The sequence below is a fragment of the Callithrix jacchus genome, chromosome 5, assembly GCF_049354715.1.
Source record: "Callithrix jacchus isolate 240 chromosome 5, calJac240_pri, whole genome shotgun sequence".
NCBI classification, from domain to species: domain Eukaryota; kingdom Metazoa; phylum Chordata; class Mammalia; order Primates; family Cebidae; genus Callithrix; species Callithrix jacchus.
The window spans coordinates 160,211,086-160,237,397 of NC_133506.1; the positions used below are offsets into that span (position 1 = coordinate 160,211,086).

Genomic DNA, 26,312 nt, shown 5'->3' on the forward strand with positions numbered 1-26,312 from the left:
GATAATAATGTATTATGAGGCTGGGCGTGTAGCTCACACTTGTAACCCCAGCACTTTGGGAGGCCGAGGTGGGCAGATCACTTGAGGTCAGGAGTTCAAGACCGGCCCGGCCAACAAGGCAAAACCATCTCTACTAAAAAAATACAAAAATAAATTAGCTGGGGGCAATAGTGGGCACCTATAATCCCAGCTACTGAGGAGGCTGAGGCAGGAGAATTGCTTGAACCTGGGAGCCGGAGGTTGCAGTGAGGCGAGATTGTGCCACTGCACTCAGCCTGGGTGACAGAGCAAGACTCCATCTCAAAATAAAAAAAGTATTATTAAACAGTTCCACCAAAGAGGAAAAAGAGAATACATTCGTCTATATACCACCTAGCTTTACATTAATATTTTGCCATAGTTTGTTTACATTTTTTTTAAAGAAAAAAAGGTCATCTACAGTTAAAATCTCCAATATCCCTCTCCAGTCTCGTTTTATCCCTTGTTTGACTGTTCTAAGTTTGCTTTTCTTTTCTTCTGTTTTTTTTTTTTTTTTTTTTTTAAGAGACAGATTCTTGTTCTGTTACCCAGGCTGAAGTACAGTTGTACAATCATATTTCACTGCAGCCTTAACTCCTGGGCTCAAGCAATCCTCCTGCCTCAGCTTATCGAGTAGCTGAATTACAGGAATATGATGATACCACGCCTGGAAAATTTTAAAAAAAAATTTTTTTCTACTTGTAGAGACAAGGTCTTGCTGTGTTACCCAGGCTGGTCTCAAATTCCTGGCCTCAAGTGATCCTCCCACTTAGGCTCTCCAAAGTGCTCAAATTATAGGCATAAGTTACAGTACCCACTCCTCAACTATTCTAAAATTGATTTCTTCCCTGTTACATATATTTACAACTTTACTACATATGTATCAATATGGCAGGATTGCTTTTATATGCATAATTGGGAACAGGTATTTATTCTATTAAATTTTTTTTATTGAAAATTATGTTTGAAATAACTGAACTCTAGTTAATAAATGACAAGCATACTGAACTGCTTTCGGGGTCAAATATATTGATGACTATAGCTTACTCTGAAATGCATCAACTGCCTATCTGTTTAGGGTCCTGGAGGATTTACACCCCAAGAGAATACACCACAGAAAGATTATGAATGGGTAAAAGTCATCACTGGCAGCTGTCTGTTCCTAGGAAAGATAATGAGGAACTCTAAATTACATTAAACTATCCATCCTCTCCATTCTCACTGCAAGGCCTTCACATCCCTCTCTGTGAAGATACTGGCCCTAGAGAACTTCTAAATTTAGGTTCCAGGGAACCATGCACAAATGTTCTCAAGCTGAAAATAATCTAATGCCATCAACGAGAGAGAATAAATACATTATGGTATAGACAAACAACGGAATACTATATTGCAAGGAAAAGTAAGATAAACCATGGAGCTGAATGAAAGAAGAAAAGTCACTACAGACTATATGGTGTGATTCATGTGTTTAAAGTTCAAAGAGGTAAAACTATAAAGAAAAGATTATCACGAAAGTCAGGATAGTAGTTATTTTTTAAAGGAAACAAATATGAATAGGAGTGGGGGCTTTCTAGAGTAATAGACATACTCTATATTTCTTAACCTGGGTTGTTTCTCAAGATACTTATAAATGTGGGGCAACACAGTTTAAATAAAATTATAAAATGTTTATCCATTGTAACACTTTATAATTTTATTTAAGCTCTATATGTTTTATATATTCTCCTACATGCACATTTCATTTTTAAAGAAAAAAAGAATGAATTGCCCCATTACAATACTAAACTTCCATTCGGTATTTTGATATAAAAAATAAGATGTACATAAATTATTAACAGACACTTTTCAAAAGAAGACATATATGAGGCCAACAAAAATATGAAAAAATGCTCATCATCACTGGTCATTAGAGAAATGCAATTCAAAACCACATTGAGATACCATCCCATGCCAGTTAGAATGGCGATCATTAAAAAATCTAGAGACAGATGCTGGAGAGGATGTAGAGAAATAGGAGCACTCTTACACAATTGGTGGGAGTGTAAATTAGTTAAACCATTGTGGAAGACAGTATGGCGATTTCTCAAGGATCTAGAAATAGAAATTCCATTTGAACCAGCAATCCCATTACTGGGTATATATCCAAAGGACTATAAACTGTTCTACTATAAAGACACATGTACACATATGTTCACTGCAGCCCCGTGTTCCCTGTGTACAATAGCAAAGACCTGGAACCAACCCAAATGCCCATCAATGACAGACTGGACAAAAAAAAAAAAATGTGACACACACACACCATGGAATACTGTGCAGCCATAAAAAATGCTGAGTTCGTGTCCTTTGTAGGGACTTGGATGAATCTGGAAACCATCATTCTCAGCTAACTGATACAAGAACAGAAAACTAAACACTGCATGTTCTCACTCATAGGTAGGTGTTGAACAATGAAAACACATGGGTTCAGGGAAAGAAGCATCACACACTGGGGGCAATTGTGGGGGCTGAGGGGGACAGTGGGGGGTGGGGAGGGATAAAATGGGGAGAAATGCCAGATATAGTCAAAGGGGAAATAGAGGCAGCAAACCACCTGGTTAGGTATGCACCTATGCAACAACCCTGCATGACCTGTACATGTACCCCAGAACCTAAAGTAAAATAAAAAATAAAAATAAAAATGAAAATAAGATGTACATAAATTATTAAATCAATACCTCTTTTAATTATCAAATTTATAGTTTTTCTATTTATAGGATGTTTTCTAAACCCAGAAACTAATTTTCTTCAATTATATTTAGATTTTTAAGATTGCACCATGTAACAGCAAACATAACGATCACTCTATGACAGGGCATCTATTAATATTGCAGTGTGTAAAGTCATACTGGTGCCTGCTACTTTGAAGAGCTTCTAATATACAGAGTAGAACACAGGACAAGGACAAATCACATGAAAACACAAAAAATAAAAACTACTTCTCTAAGTGGTTACCTTTGGGCAGAAGGACTGAGAGTGAGAAGAGGTAGAGGAGGGAGGCTGCTTTTCCTTATAGACCTATCAATTAATTTTGAATGGTGTGCATATACCACTTTGATAACTTTTTATTATTATTATTATTTTTTTTTTTTTTTTTTGAGACGGAGTTTCGCTCTTGTTACCCAGGCTGGAGTGCAATGGCGCGATCTCAGCTCACCGCAACCTCCGCCTCCTGGGTTCAGGCAATTCTCCAGACTCAGCCTCCCGAGTAGCTGGGATTAGAGGCGTGTGCCACCATGCCCAGATAATATTTTGTATTTTTTAGTAGACAGGGGGTTTCACCATGGTGACCAGGATGGTCCCGATCTCTTGACCTTGTGATCCACCCGCCTTGGCCTCCCAAAGTGCTGGGATTACAGGCTTGAGCCACCGCGCCCGGCCCCCTGATAACTTTTTAATATAAAAATTGTTAAACCAATCTTCATATAAACTATAAAAAGCAAGAGAGCTCTGACTATAAGAATATTAATACCTGGAAGTGAAGGAATCAAAACGTTTCTGCATAGAAAATATACATCCAAAGCAAATAGCACACAATGAGTTATTTTTTCTCATATAATAACTTAGGGTGCTCAGAACCACGACCAGAAAAGACATTTGTAGTACTGCTCAACAGCCATTTTTATTATAGTATACAGCTCATTTGACAAGACACAAAATACTCTTTTGTAGGTTCTCCACACTAATGGAAAAAAGATTGTTCAGATAGTTGAAAACTGTCCTAATCACTGTAGCTGACTCAATAATCTTACTAATTTAATTTCAACCATTTATATGAAGCAGCTCCTAAGTAAAGGAACAAAATATTCTGGCTAATTTTTTTTTTTTGGAGATGGAGTCTCGCTCTTGTTGCCCAGGTTGGAGTGCAGTGGCGAGATCTCAGCTAACTGCAACCCCCACCTCCTGGGTTCAAGCAATTCTCCTGCCTCAGTCTCCTGAGTAGCTGGGATACAGGCATGCACCACCATGCCTAGCTAATTTTTGTATTTTTTTAAAATAGAGACAGAATTTCTCCATGTTGGTTAGGCTGGTCTGGAACTCCTGATCTCACGTGATCAGCCCACCTTGGCCTCCCAAAGTGCTGGGATTACAGGCATGAACCACCGTGCCTGGCCTATTCCAGCTAACTGATGGAAGCAGTGATTATCTTCAAACCGTTCAACTGAGGGGACTTCTCTTCCCATTTATACAAGTCAGTGAATACCTAACGATGTCCCATTAGATGAGATGTAATATTAGGCAAAACTTACAAATATGCAATCAATGATGCAGTTACATATCTGAAGAAGCTTTAAAAATCATATCCAAGCATTATATGGTTAAAAAAGTTACGTCCTCCCTGACTTAAACAAGTATATACTATCACACTGGTCTTTAAGTCCCTGCCCCCCGCCAACAAAAAAAAAAAAAACAAAAGAAAAATATTACAAATAATAAATAGTGTATGTCTCAAGAGAGAAGAGCTTTCAAAAGACTGTAAATGCCACCCTAAATCGGTAAGGGGATGTTTTTCCTAGAGCCCCAGGAATAAGGGGATGAAGAGGGAAGCCAAGAAGCAACAAATGGAAGCAAAACAACATTGAAAGAGTTCGCTGAGAAATAAAAATGGGTTAATTACATTAAAAAACAAAAATTACTTTATTGTGGTCAATACAGCAGTACGTTGGGGAGTGGATCAGAGAAAAAGCAAGCAGGCCAGCCCTAGAGCTGAACAACACATAGCACACAAAAAAATGGACTAGAGAAAGGGATAACTGGGATGGGAAAGGGGCCCAACTGGGTTCTAATACTGAGAATAAAGTACCCTAGTTGCTTTCCTTCCTTACTAGTGGCTATGGGCTTCAAAAGAGCATTGATGCCTAAAACTTCCCAATATTTAAATGCAAAATAACAAATTTCTCTTCATAGCCTTAAACCTGTAAACTCTCTTTCTCAAAGTGTGGCGTCTAAGCACCTGCTTCCTAATCATCTAGGGTACACAGTAAAAAAATGCTGATTGTTTAAGCAAACCCTAGACCTAATGAATCGGAATTTCTGAGTTAAAACTGGATGACCCTTTGTGAAACCAAAGGCTGACGACTACAGCTTTAAAGGTAATACTATCACATAAATGTTATTTTTTTCTTTGAATGGCTACAACACGCAGACACCAGTCAGAGATTAAGCTGAAAGCCACACACTTTTCAAAGATGTGTGATCTTTGGCTGGGTGCAGTGGCTCATGCCTGTAATCCCAGCACTTTGGGAGGCTGAAGTGGGTGGATCATGAGGTCAGGAGTTCAAGACCAGCCTGACCAACATGAAGAAACCCCATGTTGGTTTTGTAATTTTGTAAAAATACAAAATTAGTTGGGTGTGGTGGCACACGCCTGTAATCCCAACTACTTGGGAGGCTAAGGCAGGAGAATTGCTAGGACCTGGGAGGCAGAGATTGCAGTGAGCTGAGATCATGCCATTGCACTCCAGCCTGGGCAACAGGGGCAAAACTCCATCTCAGAAAAAAAAAAGATGTGCATCTTTAACTTCAGAAATATGGCTAACTGAATTTGTCATATAAGATGGCTAAAAAGAATAGCCAAAGGTTTAATACAGAAAATAATACCTGTCTACTTATATGTGCTTGGTACTTTGTCAAAGGTTGAAAAAGACAGAAAAACAGAACAAAACCTCTCTTCTCTCAAACAGTTTATATTCTTATTTCTTATTGATGAAGACACTCTTCTTAACATAGATTAATGCTATTCAACCTTCAACATTCATCACTCCTTCAAGATAAACTCTCCTGAATATTGTAAGTTTCTGCCATCTTTTATCTCTAGGCAATCTGAACCTGAATTTACTTAGTCAGTGATTGGTTCTATTTTTTACTTACTTCACTTGATAACAAGCTCTGTTTTCCCAACAAGAATTTAAGTTTATGAGGATAAAGCCCATGTTTCTAGCCTTTATTGCTTTTTGTTGCTTAGGACAATGATGGCCACACTGTGGAGGATTTTATATTGAACCAAGTTAGGGCACTCAGAAATTTTGGAGATTCAGCAGTTATGCATAAAGTAATTTAAAAAATCCAAATATCAAGGCCGGGTGCGGTGGCTCACGCCTATAATCCCAGCACTTTGGGAGGCCGAGGAGGGTGGATCACAAGGTCAAGAGATGGAGACCATCCTGGTCAACATGGTGAAACCCCATCTCTACTAAAAATACAAAAATTAGCTGGGCATGGTGGCGCGTGCCTGTAATCCCAGCTACGCAGGAGGCTGAGGCAGGAGAATTGCCTGAACCCAGGAGACGGAGGTTGCGGTGAGCCGAGATCGCGCCATTGCACTCCAGCCTGGGTAACAAGAGCAAAACTCAGTTTCAAAAAAAAAAAAAAATCCAAATATCAGACCTAGAAAATTTCCAACCATGCCAGTAAAATACACCAAAAATTTAACAGACAAAAAATTTTGTATATACCAACAATTCTCTTCTCTGAAAGGAGGAGGAAAAGATATGACAAAGACAAATAAAATGAGATTATTACCTTCTAGTAAGGTCAAATTTAAGGTAATAATGTTAAAGCTTAGATACCTCTGGATTTTGTAAATTCACATGCAAAGTTTTACATACACATACTTTAGTACAACAAGGTATCACATTAAACAGTATTTGCCCTCCTAAAATAATGAGGAAAAACTAAAGCAGAAATAAAACTGTCTTTGTATCTAGAAGCTCAAATTAAATTCCCAACTCCATCTAAAGCCATCTTAAATAAGCAATGTCGTGAACAAAAAAATTCTAACAGTGAAAAACAAAAAGTTGTAGAAATAAAATGAATGCCTCATCTTTCTGATGAAAAAGAAAACTAACTACATTTTCAAAATCATGGGTTGATCCATTTGGTTGCAACTTATCACCAAGATTATCACCAAACATCTTAATTAAGGTTTTATTTACCCTTAAGGAAATACAGAGCATTTCAAACAAAGCAACACTTGTGGACTGGCACAAGCAGTTCCAGACTGGGAAGCCCAGTCATGGAGGTACTGTGTGACCTAGAGAAAATCAGGACCTCTGTGGGCCACTGTTCCTTCACCTATAAAAGTAAGGTAGTTGGACAATCTTCAGTCACTTTCAGCGTTAAAATTCTATAAATCGGTAATCCTAAATTTAATTCTGATGACTCAGTTCAAACTTACATTCAACCTTAGAGAAGGAAAAAAGTGGGGAGGCAATGACTTAATAAGTTTTTCTGGTCTTTTCTTGCTTCTCTCCTTTTTTCCCCCCTTTTCCCTTCCCTTGAAGCCCCACTTCACTCTTTATCACATAAGAAAATATATAAACAATATCTATTTTATTTAAAGTGCACCAGCTTCTTAATTTTAAGAAACCGAATTCCTCTACTTCTCTTTATTAAATAAGATCTTAATTATGCCGCTTATTTGAGTGCCTCTTAATTTTTCTCTTACGGATCACCACCTTTAAAAATTAAAAAAAAAAAAAAATAGAAAAGTCTTCATTAGATTTTTCACACAGACCAGACTACAAGTAAATACAGCCTTTGCTTACTCAAAGGCTGACTAAACCAGCAATATGCAAACAAAGATGATAGCAAATGGCTCAGCTGAATTGGTAAAATGTCCGCTGTGCCCTTCTCCTGAGACCGCAAAATTGAGATCTGTTAATATCAACAATCCTTACAAAAGAGTCAGAAATAATAACTGATTGCCTATCTTCCCTTTAATATGACAGACCTTCAAGCAATTAGAAAGTGTACAGCAAATTCTCAAAAAACTAGCTAAATATTATTTTGATCAGCAAGAAATGATATGGCAAGTTTTATATCCAAAAACCTTATTTTTTGGAATCATTGCAGATTCTAATTTTATCTTCATAAATATGTTTCAGAAGTAAAATACTACTGCACTCAGCTTTACAGAAAGCCTAGAACTTTAAGGCACACCAGGATGTATACTCGCCAGCCAAAATCTCATAACTACAATGACAAGTACTTCAGGTAAAGACTGAGCAATCTTTTCATTTACAGAAGGTTTTTAATCAAAGCAAGCAAATTTTAAGAACAGTAATACAGAAGGAAGGCCAATACTCTTCACTTTTTCTTTTTACACAAAATTGAAATAACTATGTTTCCTTACAAGACAGCTTTACTTCTAAGGTTGTTACTCAGAACAAGTTTCTAGTGTGAATTATAATGAATCATTCTAGTCTTTCTTCCTTTCTATTTAATATGCACTTTTACTTGTTATCTAAATAATCTAACATTCACTTTTCCTTATTATCTAAATCACCATTCATTTTACTTAAACTTCTATTTGGTTTCCAAAATGAAATGTTTAATACAATTTCATTAACTTTAAAAAACCGAGAGAGAGAGAAAAACCAACCGAATAGCCAATGAGCAACAGCTATGACTGAGTTGTCCCAAAACTTCACCCTGAGCTAAAATGCCAAAACAAAGCCACTGCCCCCAGACTTTTAACATCCATATCACACAGAGATAATACGGTTTACTTCATTGTAACTTCAACTACCCCCAAAAATACAATTAGATTTTTTAAAATTAAAATTTGACCTTAGTCTGCTATGTGGTATTAAAAAAATAAAACAAAACAAAAAAACACCTCTTTTATTCTTAAATTACACAGAAAAGAAAAAATCAAACAAGGCATACAAAATGCTTTAACAAGAAGATCTAAAACTTTCCAGAATTTCAGTGCTTTGTTTCCCCCTAGTAATTAAGTTCAATCAGGCATGTGACTGACTGCACACATTTTATCAGAGAGTTAAACAACACATTCAGCCATGTTCTTTCACAGGTAAGAACGACCCTCTGTTTATCAGAAGAAACAGCCAGAAGCAAACATACAAAATCATAACAAGTTACCTTCAAGTATTCTTTCTCTGTAGATATCACCTTTTGGGCTTGAGAATAAAAAGCAACCCGACAAGTTTTAGTTGTTAAAATGGCTCCTGTAGATTGGGGAAGTGGTGTCTGTGCTTCAGCTTATGAGTCATACATGAAACCAAGTGTTTCGAAGGGAGGCACGCCCATGTTGCTGTGGACCCAATTATTCTGCTAGGTCAAACATGCAAATCTGTAGGTAAAAACGGTATAGGAAAGTGGGGAAGACTGAAGGAGCCAGATCTACCTTGATTACACCATTACTAAGCTCGTATTAATTGTGATAATTTAAAACTAACAATAAAACAGAGTAAGAATCTACAAGGGAGCAAAATTAAAAACCATATACTGTTTTAAAATATAAAAATCTCAATTTTTAAAAGTTATTTTGCTATATCAAATAAAACTGTGAAAGGAAAAAAGTATGAGAGGGGATGGAAGGGAGATGGCAAACTGTGATTCTTAATGTAACAATGGACTAGTGAGTGTAATCTGGCTACTCATTAACCCTTATAGGAAAGAGATATATTGCTATGTAATCTGGAAAGGCTCAGCAAACTACAAAGTCAGATGCAAATCTGTAAGTTTACCAAACAGATAAAATCCACTAGAAAATTCAAAGTTCAGTGGAAAAGTAAGTGTGAATTAAACTGGTTTACAGCATTTTTTAAAACCCCAATGTTAGACAGGAATTTAAAGTCCGACAAAGCAAAATGATTCTAAATAAACTGCAAGCTTGATAAAGCCCTTTAAAAAAATTATCAGTATGGTCACAGTTCGTAACTCTATTACTTCCAAATGAGAGCCAGTTTGATTTACCTTTCAAGCCAAATTTTCCATGTGTCTTTCAAGCCTCTCTTGTGCCAGGCAACCTGCTACAGCTCCACTGCACTTGCACAAGGCCAGTCTAAGGGGCCAACAACTGTGTCCAGTGAAGCTCTGCCTTCCAAGTCACAATACATCAGACAAAGAGCCCGAGCCACTGAAATATTACTATGTAGTACTATACCTACTTATCCTGGTCTCTGGATGAATACTTACTAATTTATTCTAAGAGCTTAATCAAAATGGTTTGAAAGCACTAAGTATTCCAAAGCGCTTGAAATGATGAATGCGACTTAATACACAGCCTTCATCCTAGTATCTTACAAAAAGTACACAGGATTTAGCCAGGTTTTCTCCCTTTAGTTAATTAGTTGGGTGTTTATTCTGGCTTACCAGAGGCATGGATGAGAGCACAAGCTGTCACTGACTTAGGAACTTTACAAACTACCGCAAAACAGCAATGATTGTGAAATGACTTTCTGCCCATTCAGTGTCTATTTATTCCTTACGCTGAACATTGCTTGGTTTATCTTTTTACTGAAAAATAATCTCCATGGTTTTACAAACAGTTAATTAAAAATTTGTTAAAAAGAAATACAGATTACGTTTTCTCCTGTCAGATGTCATATTTAGCTTACTTTAGCTCATTTACAAAAAATGACTATTCCGAGCCCATGCACCAAGAAACAGGTCCTCTCAGCAGTCATGGGACATTCACTTGTTCACTGGAAAGTTCCCCCCAAGTAATTTTCCATATCTGAAATTTACTTTAGAAAATATTAATGTAAACCTAATAATTTACCTTCTTTTGGCTAATTAGAAATAAAAATTGTGACAGGTAAAAGAGGGCAACAGTATTATAAAAGGTGAAAGAGCTGATGACATGACAAAAAAAAAAAACACCTTACAAAACTAAAAATAGCCGGGCGCAGTGGCTCAAGCCTGTAATCCCAGCACTTTAGGAGGCTGAGGCGGATGAATCACGAGGTCAAGAGATCGAGACCATCCTGCTCAACATGGTGAAACCCCGTCTCTACTAAAAGTACAAAAAAAAAAAAAAATTAGCTGGGCATGGTGGTGCGTGCCTATAATTCCAGCTACTCAGGAGGCTGAGGCAGGAGAATTGCCTGAACCCAGGAGGCAAAGGTTGCGGTGAGCCGAGATGGCGCCATTGCACTCCAGCCTGAGTACCAAGAGCAAAACTCGGTGTCCAAAAAAAAAAAACCTAAAAATAAATACAACTTTAAAAGTACTCAGATCTGCAGCCATTATGTAAGGTCAGTAAGTTGCAATATATTGCTTAAGTATATCACCATACACTAAGTGTCTCCAAGTCAGCATTAGTGTAAGACAGGACTTCAAAAGACAAAGTGAGTAACATTAAATGTGTGAGATGTTTTATGAAGAACAGATACCTAAAAGGATAAGCTTCTGCTATTCAGAAAATCCATTTATATAAAGCACCTCATTACTTAATAATGGCAAGTATTCCAAACATAATTTAAACGAAGTACTCCGGTCACCAGTAATGTGAAAAGATTTAAACGGGAAATAATTACACCTCTTCAAAAGAAACAAATATCTTAGCTATTCCTAAGGAGATGACTCCAGAGTTGTCATTACAATATATTATCCCTTTGCTCAGGGGTGTCCCCATTAGCATTATTCTATCACCTACAGGAACTGGAACCTCTTCCATTCACAGCCCTCAGAAGTCAATCTCTGCATATGAGAGTATCAAAAGCAAAAAAAAAAAAAAAAAAAAAAAGCAAACAGTTTGGCACAGGTTCTAATCAATCTACTTGGGTTCAAATCCCAGCTCTGCTACCTATTAACTTCATAATCATGGGCAATTACTTAACAACCCTGCATTGTAACTTATTTATCTATAGTTTAACCTAATAGAATTTACCACACAGATTATGAGGATTAAAATAAGTCCACATACTGCTATCCAGACTACAAAAAGCACTTTCACAACTCAAAAATAGGAAAACAACCAGTTTTTTAAACGGTCAAATCCGAATAGACACTTCACAAAAGAAGTAATACAGATGGCAAAAAAAGTACATGAAAAGACATCAACATCAATACTCAATAGGGAAATGCAAATTAATGTGACAATAATATAGTGAAACAAACAAATAAAAAACACCAATAATACCAAGTGTTGATGAGGACACAGAGCAACTACAACTCTCACACATTACTGGTGGGAATGTCAAAGTTTAGCCACTTTAGAAGATAGTTTAGCAGTTTCTATAAACATACACTTATCACATGATCCAGTAATCCCGTTCCCAGGCATTTACCCAAGAGCAATGAAGATACATGACTATTTTAAAACTTCTATGCAAATATATATAGTTTTATTCATTCACCAAACATTGAAAACCCAAGTAATGTCTACCAATGGGTGCATGGATAAATCCATATAATGGAATGCTATGGCATATTCATATAATGGAATGCTACTCAGCAACAAAAAAGGTCTGAACTTCTGATATATATGACAACATGGATGAGCCTAAAAGCATTAGCTGAACAAAATAAGAGAGACTCTGTGACTTCATATGATTCCATTTATGTGACATAATGGAAAAGGCAAAACAAAAGGCACAGAAATCCTATCAGTTCTGAGGGGAGGGGGCTGACTACAAAGAAGACAAGGAACTGTTCAGGGTGACAGAAACATTCCGTATCTTGATTGTGGTACTGGTATATGACTTACCTAAGTTGTCAAAATTCATGGAGCTATAAAACTAAATAGGGCGAATTGTACTGTATATAAACCATACCTCAATAAACCTGACTTTAAAAAAAAGAAATCCAGGCCAGGAGCTGTGGCTCATGCCTGTAATCCCAGCACTTTGGGAGGCTGAGGTGGGTGGATCACTGAAGGCCAGGAGTTTGAGACCAAGCTGGCCAACATGGTGAAACCCTGTCTCTACTAAAAATACAGAAATTAGCTGGATGTGATTGTAGACACATGTAATCTCAGCTACTTGGGAGGCGGAGGCAGGAGAACCGCTTGAACATGGGAGGCAGAGGATGCACTGAGCCAAGATTGTGCTACTGCACTCCAGCTTGGGTGACTGAGAAGACTCCATTAAAAAAAAAAAGAAAGAAAGAAAGGAAAGGAAAGGAAGGGAGGGAGTAGGCAAGAAAGAGAGAGAGAAAGAGAAAGAAGAGAGAAAGAAAAAGAAAGGAAGGAAGGAGGGAGGGAGGGAGTCAATCTAGTTCAGGTATATGAAATACACTTACGTACTGTGGGTATGTTTATTTCTAAAATTAGATATGGATCAAGTCAGTATATACCTTAGTATAAAGCTTTCATGTGTGTGGAACTGTCAACATGTATATGTGAACTACTAGCTGAGAGAGACTGAGTCAACTGAATTTTTTAAATGCCAACTAAATTTCAGATATTATTTATTTCCTCCACTAAAACATAATTTATGAAAAGAATTTATTGTGTAAGCTGGGGCTCATTTTTCCTTTTTATTGTTACCTCTTTTCTTTGAACTCAAATCTGAAAACTTCTAGTACAAAAATACAAAATATTCTAATTTCCATATCTAGGAAACTTGGGCTACAAGAGCTTCATTTGAATCCATCCCATAGGCTGGGAGCTAACACGCTATCACTATCAGAGATGGGGGAAAAAAGATCACACCATTAAAATGACAAATGACCAAAATCAACGTTCTCCATTATTTAAATATAAAAATAAAATTTAAAAGACTGAGATTGTTGCAAATCTTTCAATCACAAAGAATTCATTTTGTTGATGGTAATGCCTCGAAAAAGTGCAATCCCAGGTTCCAAGAATTGTGTAGAATTTCTAAATGTGAGCTTAAATGTAAAACATATTTTCTATTTTCTATCACTAGCTTTTTTAAACCAAATCCTCCTTCCCGCTTCTGCACAGACAGGTAACTACGTGGTACCTTTTACCATTCATAAAAAGCAGGCCTCTTAGACAAGAGTCTATGTATTTTCAGGGTCTTATCAAAGGCAAAAGGGGCCATGGCTTCTGTCTGCACTATATTTTCATCACCTAGGACAGGGTCCAAAACTCAGCAGAAACTCGGAGACACGAATGAGCAACTTTCCTGAAACTGCTCATGAGGGGAAAAATATATTATCAGGATTTTAGTACACACTGAAATATCTTTAAAGGCATGACTGGCCCTGTGACTTGATCGCCTTTCTCCTCAAGATACCATAAGGATCCATTATATCGATGACATGACGCGCACTGGACCTAATGAGCAACGAGCAGCGACTACTCTAGGCTTAGTGACAACACATCGCATGTCAGAGGGTAGGAAACAAACCTGACTAAAATTCAAGGGACTTCCACTTCAGTGTAATGTCTAGGGGTCTGTTGGTATGAGGCATGCATGCCATGATAGCTCTTCCAGGGTAAAGGATAAATCGTTGCATCTGGCCTCTCCTACTACCAAGAAAAAGGTACAACAGTAAATTCGCTTATTCAGATTTTGGAGGCAACACATTTCCTCATCTAAGTGTGTTACTCCAGCTAATTACCAAGTGATCAGAAAAGCTGCTAGTTTAGAGTGGGGCTCAGAATAGAAGGCTCTGTAGCAAATCTGCTGTGCAAGCTGCTCTGACACTTGGGCCATACGACCCAGCAGACCAACGGTCCTTGAGGTATCAGTGGTTGGCAGCCTCCCCTCTAGAGGAGAATCACAGCACAGGCCTGCAGGATTTTGGAGCAAGACCTTGCCATCATCTGCAGACAGTACTTCCCTTTTGAGAGACGGCGCTTGGCCTGCTACTGGACCTTCAGTAGAAACTCAACATTGACCATGGGCCATCAAGTTACTATGCAATCTACTTGCCTATCATGAAGTGGGTGTTACCTGACCCACTCCAAGCCAGCACAGCAGCAATCCATCATCAAATGGGTAACATATATGTGATTGGGCCTGTGCATACCCTAAAGGCACAATTACATGACATGGCCCAAATGCCCACGGTTCCTGGTACTACATTGTCTTTTCTCGCCCGGATTGTACCTATGGCCTCAAGAGGAATAGTCTACGATCAGCTGACAGAGCCTTATTTACAGATGGTTCTGCATGATACGTGAGCACGACCCAAATCAGACAACTGCAGTGCAACAGCCCCTTCTCTGGAACATCCAGTCATGAAATCTTCCCAGTAGGCAGAACTTAGGGCAGCACAGCCAGTTGTGCACTTTGCAGTGAAGGAGAAAACAGTCAGACATGTGATTATACATCAACGCATGGGCTGTCGACAATAGTTTGGCAGGATGCTCGAGGACTTGGAAGGAAATAACTGGAAAATTGGTGACAAATTTGGGGGAAGAACAGATCTCTCCTAACTGAGCAAAGAATGTGAAGATATTTGTCTCATGTGAATGCTCAGCAGAGGAGGGCTTTAATAATCAAGTGGATAGCACGACCTGTTTTTTGGATACTAGTCAGCCATTTTCCCCAGCCACATGTCATTGCCCAGGGGGATTATCCTGGACACGGTGGCAGGGATGGAGGTTATTCACTAGCTTAGCAACACGGACTTCTGCTCACTTCAGCTCACCTAGATATGACTACTGCTGAGTGCCCAATCTGCCAGCAACAGAGACCAGCATTGAGCCCCCAGTATGGCACCATTCCCTGGGGTGATCAGGTGATCAGGGAGCTACCTGGTGGCCGGTTGACTACGTTAGGCTGCTTCCATCACAGAAGGGGCAGCAGTTTGTTCTTACTGCAACAGATACTCTAGATACAAATTTGCCTTCCCTGCATGCAGTGCTTCTTCCAAAATTACCATCCATGGACTCACAGAATGCCTTATCTACCATCATGGCATTCTACACAGCATTGCTTCTGACCATGGAACCTATCTCAGAGCCAAAAAAGGGTAGTAATGGGCTCAAGCTCACAGAATTCATTGGTCTTACCATGTTCCCTACCACCCTGAAGCAGCTAGCTTTACAGGATGGTAAAATGGTCCTTAGAAGATGCAGTTACAGTGCCAGCTAGGTGACAATACCCTGCAGGTCAAGGGCTACGTTCTCCAGAAGGCTGTGTACATTCTGAGTTAGCATCCACTACGTGGTACTGTTTTTCCCACAGACGGGTTGCACAGGTTCAGGAAACAAGGAATACAAATAGGAATGGAACCTACTCACCATTACCCCTAGTGACCCACTAGCAAAATTTTTGCTTCCTGTTCCCACAGCTTTATGCTCTGTTGGCCTAGACATCTTAGTTTCAGAGAGAAAAACGCTTCTACCAGGAAACACAACACTATTTCCATGGAACTGGAGTCAAATCTACCATGCAGCCACTTTGGGCTCCTCATCCCTCTGAGTCAACACGGCTGGGGGTGATTAATCCACACTAGTAATGGGAAGGTAGACTACTAGCTCACAGTGCAGGTAAAGAGTATGTCTGGAATACAGGAGATACCTTGGGGCATCTCTTAGTATTATCATGCCCTATAATTAAGGTCAATGGGAAACTATAACACCCAATCCAGGAAGGTCTACTAATAGCCCAGACCCTTTAAGAATGAATCGTTGGGTCACTCAACCAAATAAAGAATCACGACCAGCTAAGGTGTTTGCTGAAGGCAAAGAGAAGACAGAATGCGGATGTACAAGAAGGTAGTTATCAATGCCAGCTATACCCACGTGACCAGTAAGGGAAATGAGGATTTTTTTTTTTTGAGATGGAGTTTCGCTCTTGTTACCCAGGCTGGAGTGCAATGGCGCCATCTCGGCTCACCGCAACCTCCGCCTCCTGGGTTCAGGCAATTCTCCTGCCTCAGGCTCCTGAGTAGCTGGGATTACAGGCACGTGCCACTATGCCCAGCTAATTTTTATATTTTTAGTAGAGACGGGGTTTTACCATGTTGACCAGGATGGTCTCAATTTCTTGACCTCATGATCCACCCGCCTCGGCCTCCCAAAGTGCTGGGATTACAGGCGTGAGCCACCGCGCCCGGCCGGAAATGAGGATTTTAACTGTCATGACTATGTTCTCCCTGTTTTGTTCAGAATACATCTGTGTATATATATATACCTAGATATAACGAAGCAAATACCTCTGTGCTCTTTTCTCTTATTCCTTTATTATGTAAAATAAGATGTATTTACTTTATGTCAGTACTGATTGTTAATTTTACATCACAGAATTAAATTGTGGAATTAATGAAGAGAACATTCAAGAACTTAACCTCCTCTTCTGGGGAGAAATTAGTGCATTTTCAGCTGTATGCAGGGTAGTTTTATCATTTTAGGCAGAACTACGATCTGGTAATTGTCTCTATTTGGCAATTAAGCATGATTTAAGGAGATGCACATGGGTGCCATACAGGTGCCAAGTTGACAAGGGGTGGACTTGTGATGGTTAATTTCAGGTGTCAACTTGACTGAATCAAGGAATACCTGGATGACTGGTAGAGTATTATTTCTGGGCATGTCTGTGAGGGTGAGGGTGTTTCCAGAAAGACTGGCATTTCTTTTGTATTTTTTTAAAACAGAGTCTCGCTCTGTTGCCCAGGCCTGAGTGCAGTGGCCTGATCACAGCTCACTATAGCCTCAGCCTCCCAGGCTCAGGTGATTGATCCACCCACCTTAGCCTCCGGAGTAGCTGGGACTACAGGCACACACCACCATGCCTGGCTAATTTTTCTATTTTCTGTAGAGATGAGGTTTCATCATGTTGCCCAGGCTGGTCTTGAACTCCTGGGCTCAAGTGATCTACCTGCCTCAGCCTCCCAAAGTCCAAGGATTACAGGCGTGAGCCACCATGCTCAGGAACATGAGCATTTCAATCAGTGGACTCCATAGGAAAAATCTGCCCTCATCCAATGTGGGTGGGCACCATCAATTGGCTAAGGGCCTAGACAGAACATTGAAGCAGAGGAAAGGCAAATTCTCTCTTTCTTGGAGCTGGGCACCCTTCTTCTCCAGCAACTAGAAAGACTGTAGTTACCAAACTGAGACAGGAAAGAGGATAAACGGCAATGGTTTGAGGTAGAGGAATATCAGAGTTTAGTTCTGAACATACTAAGTTTCAGATGCTCATTAGTTATCAGACTAGAGACAGCAAGTTGGATACACAGTCTTGGATTAGAGGTGTGGTCTACAGATAATAAAGTTGGGAATCATTAATATACACATATACACACACATATACATATATATACACACACGTATACATACATATATACACACATATACACATACATATATACACAAATGTATACATACATACACACACACGTATATATATATATACACACACACACACACACACACACACACACACGATATTAAAGCTATAGGTTAGAAAAATAACAATGACAGACTCAGGACACTCCATCATTTAGAAGTAGAAAAGATGAGGCATAACGAACAGAGAAGGCTAAAGAGGAGTACTCAGAAATGTAGGAAGAAAACAAGACATGTGTGTTTCCAAGAATAAGGAATGAGCAACTGTGCCACATGCTGATGGCAGGTTAAGTTAGATAAGGTCTGAGAAAAAAATGACCGTTGAACTTGTCAACACGGAGGTCACTGTTGGTTTTGAAGGAAAAGTTTTCATGGTACAGCAAAATAAAAACAATTAAAAAACGGATTAAAGTTTAAGAGAGAATAAGGGGTGATAAACTGAAAACAGAAAGTAATTTTGGGTCAGGTGTGGTGGCTCATGTCTGTAAACCCAACATTTTGGGAGTCTAAGGTAGGAAGATCACTTGAGCTCACAAGTTTAAGACCAGCCTGGGCAACATAGTGAGAACCTGTCTCTACGAAAAATAAAAATAAATAAAAAGTAGCTAGGCTTGGTGGCATGTACCTGTGGTCCCAGCTGCTGAGGTGGGAAGATTGCTTGAGCCCAGGAGATTGAGGCTGCAGTGAACCATGATCATGCCACCCTACTGCGGCCTGGGTAGGGGTAAGACTCTGTCTCACACACATTAAAAGAAAGTAATTTTGTTGCAAGAGGCTCAAGAGAAAGCTTTTGATTTGGGTTTTTTGTTTGTTTGTTTTTTTTTTGCTGGGGAGGGAGGTGGGGAGGGGAGGAGCCTGTTTAAGAAATGTTGTCTCTGGCCAGGCATGGTGGCTCATGCCTATAATTCTATCACTTTGGGGGGGCTGAGGCAGGTGAATCACTTGAGCCCAGGAGTTCAACGCTAGCCTGGGCAACATGATGAAACCCCATTTCTACAAAAAATAAAAGAAATGAGCCAGGAATGGTGGTGTGTGCCTGTGCTCCCAGCTACTCGGGTGGCTAAGGTAGGAGGATCTTGAAGCCAAGAGGTTGAGGCTGCAGTGAGCAATGATGGCAACATTGTTCTCCAGCCTGGCTGAAAGACTGAGGAAAAAAAAGAAAAAGAAAAAAGAAAAGCGGTATCTTTACTCTCTGGAACACTTCATTTTGCATTACTGTCAATTTTATACAAGTCTGTTTCTACACTGATAAACCGGTAGCCTATCTGAGAGCAGGGACTATTATCACGCAGCTTCTACAGCTAACTAAAACTGTGGACAGTTATTTCACACTACTATGGGACTGCAGTTGCCTTTCTTTATAAAATATCGGGACAATCTAGAGAACTGATCATTGTAAAGATCCATTCCAGTTATGACATTTGGTTTTATAGCCTCTCCAAGTTCTCAGAACAGAGCACAAAAACCAAACTAGGCCTACATTTAAAACAAGTCTCCTCATCAAATTGTTATATAATTTGTTAACACATAAAGTTACCGGACACCAGAATAACATCAAAGTTTTATAAACTCCATGAAAATTTAAATATATATATTATACTCACTAACAAAAGGTAGAAATACTACACTAACATTCTAGGAACATTCTTTTAATCTTATAGCACTAGAATATTTCAGCAAATGGGCTGTTAGCACACAAGTTCAAAAAGGGTCATCTTAAATACACAAAGACAACTATCTTGGTCATTACTAAAATTTAAAGCAATTATCATAGAAGGCAATCCTCTTATTTTAAATTAGGCTGATTTGGACTGCCTCTCTCTTTTTATTGGATATTTATTAGTTATCTGTAAAACAAAGATTCCATTTACAAGGAGATTAAGAAAAAACAGGGCCTGACACAGCGGCTCATGCCTATAATCCCAGCACTGAGGTAAAAGGATCACACTATGTTCCTCAGGCCTTGTTACTCAGAATTTGAGATTCTGGCCTCAAGCAATTCTCCCACCTCAACCTGCTAACACGCTGGGATTACAGGTATGAGCCACCACGCCCAGCTGAAGATATTTTAATTCAAGTTTTACCTTTAAAAAAAAGAACCCAAACTGGCACCCCGTCACACACTGCGACCCCAACTACTCTTCATTCTCAGGCCCTGCTTTTCAGACTTCCTCAAAGCTGTGTGCACACGGACTCCATTTCTTCACCTCCCACTCATTCTTCAACCCAGCCTAATCCAACTTCATCCTGCCCCTATTATACCACTAAATCAATTAAGTCAATGACCTCCCAGGGCTAAATCCAATCAACACTTTCCGAACTTGTTTTGTCAGGCCTACCATTTGAAACACGCTCTTCTGACTGTGCCCCAGTTCCGGACTACTCTTTCTCAGTTTTCTCTGCCCCACCTCCTCACCACTTACCACTGGAGGTCCTAAAAGCTCAAAGTCCTCTTCTTACTCCAGACTCTCCCAAGGCAAGTATCAATTTCTAGGGCTTCAAACTACCAGGTAAGAGTATCAAGGTGAAAATCACTTATCCTTTTTTTTTTTTTTTTTTTTTTGAGACGGAGTTTCGCTCTTGTTACCCAGGCTGGAGTGCAATGGCGCGATCTCGGCTCACCGCAACCTCCACCTCCTGGGTTCAGGCAATTCTCCTGCCTCAGCCTCCTGAGTAGCTGGGATTACAGGCACGTGCCACCACGCCCAGCTAATTTTTTGTATTTTTAGTAGAGACGGGGTTTCACCATGTTGACCAGGATGGTCCCGATCTGCTGACCTCGTGATCCACCCGCCTCGGCCTCCCAAAGTGTTGGGGTTACAGGCTTGAAAATCACTTATCCTTAATTACCCTTGACAATTCCTTGAAATTCGCCCTTTATGTGCACTTTACCACGTGAACAGGCCACCTGGCGGCCAATACACAATCCCCTCCAACCTTCAAGCACCATACTAAACAGGCAGTTTATAGTTAAAGGCCCACTGTACAAGTAAGTTCATCATTTTTCTTGCTCCTATGCCATTGCACCTCCACACTCCCCCACTATAACCCATCAATATCTGCTCACTCTGCTAAAGATAAAATTTAAAATATGTAACATGCATGGCCTAGCCTAGAATGTCTTAGATGATTGACACCTGGCAGCCTCATCGCCCACCACGTCTCACTTTCTGCATCGCCGCCCTCCGGGCCTTTCCTTTCCCAAAGCACACCCTTTCTTTCCTGCAGAGCATTCGCAAAATGCACTCCCTCGGTCTACTCTCGCTTCCCGTTTCCGTTTTCTCCTGGTGAAGGCTTACTCATCCTTTGGGTCTTTACTGAAACATCCTGTCCTTAGAGAAGCCTTCTCAACCCAGCCCTCCCCCACATCTTGTTAGGGGTCTTCCTGCCATACAGGTACACGGAAGGTACTTTTCACTTGCTCGATCAATGTCTGTCTCTCCCACTGAACTGTAAACTTCATGAGGATCTTGTCAGCTTTTATTATTGTTTTATCCCAGCACCTAACACTCACATATTGGTGAAATAAGAAACTTATCATTATAGATGCTCTTTACACTCACAAATAATGTGCACACAGTATCCAAATGCAAACTGATTTTTTTTTCTTTTTTTTTGAGACAGAATTTTGCTCTTGTTACCCAGGCTGGAGTGCAATGGCGCAATCTCAGCTCACGGCAACCTCCGCCTCCTGGGTTCAAGCAATTCTCCTGCCTTGGCCTCCTGAGTAGCTGGGACTACAGGTGCATGCCACCATGCCCAGCTAATTTTTGTATTTTTAGTAAAGGCCCAGCACTTTGGGAGGCTGAGGCGGGTGGATCACGAGGTCGAGATTGAGACCATCCTGGTCAACATGGTGAAACCCCATCTCTACTAAAAATACAAAAATTAGCTGGGCATAGTGGCGCGTGCCTGTAATCCCAGCTACTCAGGAGGCTGAGGCAGGAGAATTGACTGAGCTCAGGAGGCGGAGGTTGCGGTGAGCCGAGATTGCGCCATTGCACTCCAGCCTGGGTAACAAGAGTGAAACTCCATCTCAAAAAAAAAAAAAAAAAATTAATTGGCATAAAGTAGAACAAAATGTATCATCCTAAGCATTTTTAAGTATACAGTTCAGTAGTCTTAAGTACATTCATGCTGTGGTGCAACAAAACTCTCATCTTGCAAAGCTAAAACTCTATATCCATTAAACAATAACCTCCCGGCTGGGCACAGTAGCTTACGCCTGTAATCCCAGCACTTTGGGAGGCCAAGGCAGGTGGATCACCAGGTCAGGAGTTCAAGACCAGACTGGCCAACAGGGTGAAACCCAGTCTTTAAAAAAAAAAAAAAAAACAAAATTAGAAACTAGGCCAGGCATGGTGGCTCACACCTGTAATCCCAGCACTGTGGGAGGCCAAGGCAAGCAGATGGCTTGAGCCCAGAAGTTCAAGACACATCTGGGCAACATAGCAAGATCCTGTCTCTTAAAAAAAAAAAAAAAATACAACAAAAAATAATCTCCCATTCTCCCTTACCATCTGTTTCTGGCAACCACCATGCTACCCAAGTCTCTGTGAGACTATTCTAGGTCCTTTATACAAAGTGAATCACACAGTATGTCTTCTTTGTGACTGGCTTATTTCACTTAGCATAATGCCCTCAAGGTTCATCATGTCGCACGTGTCTGAATTTCCCTCCTTCTTAAGTATGTCCACACCACATTTTATTCATCCATTCATCCATTGATTGATCTTTGGGTTGCTTCCACCTTTTGGTGACATAACTATTTATTATTGTAATGATGCTAAGAACAAGGGTGTACGAATATCTCTGAGATCCTGCTTTCAACTATTTTGAGTATATATATCAAGAATATACTTGATATTGAATATACTTGCTGGATCATATGGTATTATATGATCATATGATAATTATCTTCCAAAATTTTTCTTTTGAGACAGAGTCTCGCTCTGTTGCCCAAAATTTACAGAATAGTTGTTAGCGCAGTGGCACCATCTCAGCTCACTGCAACCTCCGTGTCCCAGATTCAAGTGATTCTTCTGCTTAGCCTCCCAAGTAGCTGGGACTACAAGCACCCCGACAACATGTCCAGATATTTTTTGTATTTTTTAGTAGAGACCGGGTTTCACCGTATTAGCCAGGCTGGTCTCAAACTCCTGACCTCATGAGCCGACCGCCTCGGCCTCCCAAAATGCTGGGATTACAGGCATGAGCCACTGTGCCCATCTTCTTTTCCATTGTGGCCGGACCATTTTACACCCCACCAACACAAGAATTCTTATACACAAGAGTTTCAATTTCTTCACATCCTTGCCAATACCTGTTGTTATATTGTTTTGTTTTGATAGAACCCATTCGAATAAATATCAAGCTGTGACTTCTTTCATATAAACTTTATGTGCCTTCATTTTCCTACAAATTTGTGGTAAAAAGCCATCTAAAAATATGTTCCATAAACAAACAACATTCTAGAAGATATTGGCAATGCAAAAGAAAATAACCGTCTTTCAAAGCAGCATTTTAAGGAACAGTAAAACTGTAGTTCATGTGAAATGGCACAAAAACAAAGGAAAACAAAAGAAAGGCATTTTCACTCATATCCGAAGTTCTCTGATGCCTCCTGCCTGCTTAGAGCTCTGAATTTCTTAAGCTTATGTTTTGCTTCCCTTCAGGATACTCCTCTTCACTAACCACCCCCCACTTCCCACTCATGCACTGGGAAACCTTCTCCTACTCTCCTTGCCTGTGGTTGTACCCTTCCTTTCTATTTCAGCTCTGTGCACCTCAGCATTAGAGGGTATCAATGATAAACACAGATGTTTGGCCAGCTGGGGTAAATGAATCCCATTACAACCTTGAAAAGTTGAATTACATGTTTGATTAAAACTGAAAATGAAACACACACACACACACCTGAAAACATTTAAAAAGCTTCACATAGAGCAACATAGCAACACATCCTAAATCGGAAGGGTATCCTGGTCTCTGAACTCTGAATTCAAAAGACTTTAATAAAATTTAAACTAAAAATAAAGATTTAAGACAATCTAGAATGACTCTGGATCAAAAAGTCACTAGGCTAGGCACCTTCCCAGAAAGTTAAAATAAAGCACAAACATGTTTTAAATCAACGGTATATATTTAATAGTGATTAGTCTGCATTCAAAAATAAAAGATATTTTAAAGTTTGCATACACACAAAATTTACAGAATAGTTGTCATCGCTTTTTCAAAGTTCAAGTTATCTATGTTAGAATTACTTTTTATGAGACGGAGTCTAACTCAGTCTGTCGCCCAGGCTAGAGTGCAATGGTGTAATCCCGACTCACTGCAACCTACACTTTCCAGGTTCAAGTGATTCTCCTGACTCATTCTCCAAGTAGCTGGGATTACAGGTGTGCACCACCATGCCCAGCTAATTTTTGTATTTTTAGAAGAGACAGGGTTTCACCATGTTGGCCAGATTGGTCTCGAACTCCTGACCTCAAGTGATCTGCCCACCTCGGCCTCCCCAAGTGCTGGGATTACAGGTGTGAGACACTGCACCTGGACAGAATTACTTTCCAAAGAACAAAATGTTTCAGTACTTACACTTGTGAAAATGAACCCAGGCGTGAACATTTCTGTTAATCCTAAAATAGTCATAATTATAGCACAAAAATCTAGACAGATATTTCATGATAAAGTTCCTTAAGTGTTGGTTAAATGTTTTAAACTAAAAATTTATTTATCTAAGTTCACTGTCATTTACAGTTTTAAAAAGGATATCATAGCAAAACCATTACAGAAGGTTAGAAAACAAATATAACTTTATTGACTCTTCAAATACCTAGGCAAAGAGTAAACAGACTACCAAGTGTTTTGAAAGTTACTTTCCTTGGCCGGGCATAGTGGCTCACGCCTGTAATCCCAGCACTTTAGAAGGCCAAGGCGGGAGGATCGCTTGAGCCCAGCATTTAGAGGTTGCAGTGAGCCATGATCATGACACAGCACTCCAGCCTGGAAGACAGAGGAAGACCCTGTCTCGATAAATAAATAAATACTTAAAAATAAAATTTAAGAAAGTTACTTTTATTAAACTGTATCTAAATAATACTACCGTAATGTAAATAATCTAGGTCATATGTCAGTGTACCTGCACAAACACGTGCACTTTCATCATGGTTTACTTCACTTACAATTACGGTATTGTTTGTAGAATATAAGATATACATGTCAGCAAAAAAATAATTTTGAAAAGTTATCCACAATTCCATATGTTTACCTTGAAAAAGTTAAATAAAACCAAACACTTGAAGTTTATTGCATTTGTCACACTATATTTTTCAAAATCAGTGACTCAGAGAAATATTTAAATAATTAAAATCATCAGGCACGGTGGCTCACACCTGTAATCCCAGCACTTTGGGAGGCTGAGGCAGGCGGATCACTTGAGGTCAGGAGTTTGAGACCAACCTGGCCAGTATAGTAAAACTCTGTCTCTACTAAAAATACAAAAATTAGCCAGGCATGGTGTACGCCTCTAATCCCGGCTACTTGAGAAGCTGAGGCATGAGAATCGCTTGAACCCAAGTGACAGAGGTTGCAGTGAGACGAGATAGTGCTACTGCACTCCAACCTGGGGCAACAGAGTGAGACTCCATCTCCAAAAAAAAAAAAAAGAAATTAAAATAATTAACATTATACTTCACAATTAGTACATTACCAAAACGTAAGGTCCTTATGGTGAAGTATCAGGTCTCTATGGTGAAGTATCAGTGGCAAAGGGGTCAGTCAAATTCATCTGTTCTCCACAGTGTGGATATCACCTTCTTAAAAAAGGCACGATTGCTGACCTCAGAAAGCTGCTTCAGCCCACTTCTGCTTTACTGGTGACACAAATTTCAAGCCCTAAATGGCTACCCCACCCCTTCTGACACCTCTGGGAATTCAAGTGTGTAAGACGTTTATAACATCATTGACTGGAAACAGCTCATCTCTTGGGAAAGTTTTATTTGGTCATGAGTCCAAAACTGAACCATTTCCTGAGCTGCAGTGAGCATGTAAGTATCACAATCATCATTTCATTTTGATTTAAGCTAGTTTATGCAACTACCAAACTAGCATAATTTGTGAGCAGAGTGTCCTAAATAAGTAGCGTCATATAACCCCAACTCATCTGTATAAATACAATTAAGGCAATCCATCCAAAACAAATAGAATTTTTAACAAGTAAAACCAAATCCCCAAAAAATGAGGTAAGAAAGCCACTTTGTCTTTGCCAAAAAAGGATGTGGGGAGACATTTGATATATTTC

At 39.6% G+C, this 26,312-nt stretch overlaps 1 protein-coding gene across 4 annotated transcripts in view; it reads right to left on the reverse strand.

Annotated features, from left to right (window-relative positions):
- The window catches only part of ELF1 (E74 like ETS transcription factor 1), a 104,449-nt gene that overhangs the window by 71,071 nt on the left and 7,066 nt on the right, over positions 1-26,312 (reverse strand). For 2 of the 4 annotated variants that reach the window (XM_078375338.1, XM_078375336.1), the window contains exon 1: positions 8,938-9,032. The exons of the other annotated variants lie outside the window; for them this stretch is intronic. The gene's annotated coding sequence lies outside the window, so the exon portion shown is untranslated. Of the gene's footprint in view, positions 1-8,937; positions 9,033-26,312 lie in introns of those variants that run through there. 4 annotated transcript variants of the gene reach the window in all.